Consider the following 5,000-nt stretch of genomic DNA (forward strand, 5'->3'; position numbering starts at 1 on the left):
GGAAAGGGTGGCGGCAGCCGGTTGAAGTCCCGACCCTGGGCAGCCTCCCGGTCTTACCTCCATAACTTCGGCGAGGAGGGTCCGATCCCCGCGCGGTCGACGGCAGGCGGTAGGGCTCGGAGGGGCGCGGCCTGGTCCGCGAGTGCCCCGGCGCCGCCCCTCTGCCCGTCCGAGGGACAGTAGGAAATGGCCATACCGCTTTCCGGCCGATTGCCGCCGGACGTCCGGCCGCATTCGCTCGGTCTGCGCGGCCGGCGGTAGCCGGGGGCGAGGGGCATCGGGCGGTGGCGGAACCAGGCCGGCCCGACCGCTGGGGGCCGCCCGGGCGACGTTTGAATCTGTCGGGTCGGACCGCCGAATCCCGCGGGATTTCGGGATCGAATCTGCGGGTGGAATCGGCACCTCGTCCCGCTGTCCGGTTCCCCCCCGTCGACTGCAACGGGTTTCCGAGGCCCGTCGGTCAGGCGCGGTTCGCTCCGCAATCCGCCGGCCGATCGGCACCGGGCGGGGCTCTACGGAAAGAGGGGACCCTCCGGCGTCGAGTGCCGGCGCACCGACCCCGCAGGCTGACCGGGAAGGTGAAGACTCACCCCGCTGAATGCCCGGCCCCGGGCACCCTCCGGCGCCGGGGCCATAACTTCGGGGAGGGAGGTCCGAGCTCCGCGCGGTCGACGGCAGGTGAAAGGGGCCGGTGCGCCGCGGAAGGCGACAGCAGTCCCGTCAGGCTGCACCTCTGCTCGGGCGAACGGCGTCAGGAAAAGGGGAGAGCACTTCCCCACCGATAGCTCCGGAACGCCCGGACCCATTGGCCCGCGGCACCGGTGGCTGCTAGAGGGCCTCCGGCGCCGTCAGCCGGGGTACGTCCCAGGCCGGCCGGACGGCGGGCAGCCGGAGGCAACGGCCTGGAACGGAGCCAGACTTGAGTCGTTCCGTGCCGTGGGCAAAAAGGCAGGGCTGCGGGTCAGCGCAGTTTGGCAAACCTAGCCGCAAGTGCGGGAAGGGCGGAGGAGCACACGGACGCCGCCTTCCCAAACTGAGCCCAAAGTGCCCAGGCATGCCCCCTTGATCTCGCCTAATCAGTGAGCCCAAAATAATTTCAGAGTGTGGAAACCTTATCCAAAAAGGTCGAAAAGAACGGCCAGAGATCAAGTCCGAAAGGGGAAATCAGTAACAAGCAAGCAGAGTAATCATTAACCAAAAAGCGCAAAATTATGTTAAAAGTGTGAAATCATTAACCAAAAACTCGAAAATAATGTCCAGAGACCAAGTCCGAAAGGGCAAATGGTTAACCAGTAAGCAGAGTCATCATTAACCAAAAATCGCAAAAGTAAGTAAAAAGTGTGAAATCATTAACCAAAAATCGCAAAAGTAAGTAAAAAGTGTGAAATCATTAACCAAAAACTCGAAAATAATCTCCAGAGACTAAGTCCGAAAGGGCAAATGGTTAACCAGTAAGCAGAGTAATCATTAACCAAAAATCGCAAAAGTAAGTAAAAAGTGTGAAATCATTAACCAAAAATCGCAAAAGTAAGTAAAAAGTGTGAAATCATTAACCAAAAACTCGAAAATAATGTCCAGAGACTAAGTCCAAAAGGGCAAATGGTTAACCAGTAAGCAGAGTAATCATTAACCAAAAAGCGCAAAAATATGTTAAAAGTGTGAAATCATTAACCAAAAACTCGAAAATAATGTGCAGAGACTAAGTCCGAAAGGGCAAATGGTTAACCAGTAAGCAGAGTAATCATTAACCAAAAATCGCAAAAGTAAGTAAAAAGTGTGAAATCATTAACCAAAAACTCGAAAATAATCTCCAGAGACTAAGTCCGAAAGGGCAAATGGTTAACCAGTAAGCAGAGTAATCATTAACCAAAAATCGCAAAAGTAAGTAAAAAGTGTGAAATCATTAACCAAAAACTCGAAAATAATGTCCAGAGACCAAGTCCGAAAGGGCAAATGGTTAACCAGTAAGCAGAGTAATCATTAACCAAAAATCGCAAAAGTAAGTAAAAAGTGTGAAATCATTAACCAAAAATCGCAAAAGTAAGTAAAAAGTGTGAAATCATTAACCAAAAACTCGAAAATAATGTCCAGAGACTAAGTCCGAAAGGGCAAATGGTTAACCAGTAAGCAGAGTAATCATTAACCAAAAATCGCAAAAATATGTTAAAAGTGTGAAATCATTAACCAAAAACTCGAAAATAATGTCCAGAGACTAAGTCCGAAAGGGCAAATGGTTAACCAGTAAGCAGAGTAATCATTAACCAAAAGGCGCAAAAGTAAGTAAAAAGTATGAAATCAGTAACCAAAAAGCGCAAAAATATGTTAAAAGTGTGAAATCATTAACCAAAAACTCGAAAATAATGTGCAGAGACTAAGTCCGAAAGGGCAAATAATTAACCAGTAAGCAGAGTAATCATTAACCAAAAAGCGCAAAAATATGTTAAAAGTGTGAAATCATTAACCAAAAACTCGAAAATAATGTCCAGAGACTAAGTTCGAAAGGGCAAATGGTTAACCAGTAAGCAGAGTAATCATTAACCAAAAATCGCAAAAGTAAGTAAAAAGTGTGAAATCATTAACCAAAAAGCACAAAATTAAGTTAAAAGTGTGAAATCATTAACCAAAAAGTCGAAAATAATCTCCAGAGACTAAGTCCGAAAGGGCAAATGGTTAACCAGTAAGCAGAGTAATCATTAACCAAAAAGCGCAAAAATATGTTAAAAGTGTGAAATCATTAACCAAAAACTCGAAAATAATGTGCAGAGACTAAGTCCGAAAGGGCAAATAATTAACCAGTAAGCAGAGTAATCATTAACCAAAAAGCGCAAAAATATGTAAAAAGTGTGAAATCAGTAACCAAAAAGCGCAAAAGTAAGTAAAAAGTGTGAAATCATTAACCAAAAACTCGAAAATAATCTCCAGAGACTAAGTCCGAAAGGGCAAATGGTTAACCAGTAAGCAGAGTAATCATTAACCAAAAAGCGCAAAAATATGTTAAAAGTGTGAAATCATTAACCAAAAACTCGAAAATAATGTGCAGAGACTAAGTCCGAAAGGGCAAATAATTAACCAGTAAGCAGAGTAATCATTAACCAAAAAGCGCAAAAATATGTAAAAAGTGTGAAATCAGTAACCAAAAAGCGCAAAAGTAAGTAAAAAGTGTGAAATCATTAACCAAAAACTCGAAAATAATCTCCAGAGACTAAGTCTGAAAGGGCAAATGGTTAACCAGTAAGCAGAGTAATCATTAACCAAAAAGCGCAAAAATATGTTAAAAGTGTGAAATCATTAACCAAAAACTCGAAAATAATGTCCAGAGACTAAGTCCGAAAGGGCAAATGGTTAACCAGTAAGCAGAGTAATCATTAACCAAAAATCGCAAAAGTAAGTAAAAAGTGTGAAATCATTAACCAAAAAGCACAAAATTAAGTTAAAAGTGTGAAATCATTAACCAAAAAGTCGAAAATAATCTCCAGAGACTAAGTCCGAAAGGGCAAATGGTTAACCAGTAAGCAGAGTAATCATTAACCAAAAAGCGCAAAAATATGTTAAAAGTGTGAAATCATTAACCAAAAATCGCAAAAGTAAGTAAAAAGTGTGAAATCATTAACCAAAAAGTCGAAAATAATGTCCAGAGACTAAGTCCGAAAGGGCAAATGGTTAACCAGTAAGCAGAGTAATCATTAACCAAAAAGCGCAAAAATATGTTAAAAGTGTGAAATCATTAACCAAAAACTCGAAAATAATGTCCAGAGACTAAGTCCGAAAGGGCAAATGGTTAACCAGTAAGCAGAGTAATCATTAACCAAAAAGGGCAAAAGTAAGTAAAAAGTATGAAATCATTAACCAAAAAGTCGAAAATAATGCCCAGAGACTAAGTCCGAAAGGGCAAATGGTTAACCAGAAAATCCGTCGAATAATGTCCAGAGACTAAGTCCGAAAGGGCAAATGGTTAACCAGTGGAAGGGCGATCAAGCGGAAAAATTTGCCCCGGTTACCCGGGATGGAGTTCCAGAGGTCCGGCCAGAGTTGTCAAATTCGTCCCGCTGATCGGACGCTTGTCATTCGGGTGGCTGGGGGTTGGCGGGGTATCTGCACAGTAGTAGGAGGTGGCAAGTCGGGACTTGGACGTTTATTCCAAGAGTCCACCCGAGCCTCCAGGTCTGCAGAGACCGACCCTAGCTGCCGCCCAACCGACTTTTAAGCCTTTTTCGGATGGGGATTTTTTCCCATTTTCGTCCATTTTTCGGGTTTTCTGTCGGGCTTAATAGGCGGCAGCCTGACCCCCGGCCGAGGCGGGGGGCGCACTCTCCCTTGCGTAAGGGTCCGGATTTGCCCCGGAAAGTGCCCCCGACGGCCTCCCGACCCGGGTGCCTGCAGGGCGGGGGAAAGGGTAGTCCCAGCCGCAGGAAATCATTAACCAAAAGACTTAGCCGTCGGGGCAGAGGCTAAGACCCGGGCTGGTGAAATCATTAACCAAAAGGAATGCACCCTTTTCCGAAAGTGCAGGCCGAAATAAGGCGAGCCTTGGGCCGGGAAGGCCAAAACCCCCAACTCATGGAAGTGTATGGGGTCGGACTCGGCGACTTTCCCGGGCCCCGAGTTGACCTTTCCCCACGGGGGCGGTCAAGTTGCTCCCGCCAAGAGGGCACGTTGCATTTGCTGCCGCTCTAGTCCCCGGGCTAGTTAATCAGTTGCCGTCGGAAGTCCCGATGCCGAAATGAAAAATGGCCGTTGCGGCGATTTGGCGCCTCATTTTCGGAAGGACTACCGGCAGGCAACCCGCCGAATTGACACTTGCGATTCGGGTGGCTGGGGGTTGGCGGGGTACCCGGAGATTTTCGGGAACTCGATTTTCAGAACTTTTGCTGGCAGCGGTTGCACTTGCAAAGTGGCCGAAGAAGTGCTCCCTCAAGGAAGGACCTTCTTTTGAAATAAAAGACCTTCCGAAGAGTGCCTGGAAGTCATTTATGAGCATTTAAGGGTAAATCTGGCGGACT

The sequence above is a fragment of the Heterodontus francisci genome, unplaced genomic scaffold, assembly GCF_036365525.1.
Source record: "Heterodontus francisci isolate sHetFra1 unplaced genomic scaffold, sHetFra1.hap1 HAP1_SCAFFOLD_1142, whole genome shotgun sequence".
Taxonomy (NCBI): domain Eukaryota; kingdom Metazoa; phylum Chordata; class Chondrichthyes; order Heterodontiformes; family Heterodontidae; genus Heterodontus; species Heterodontus francisci.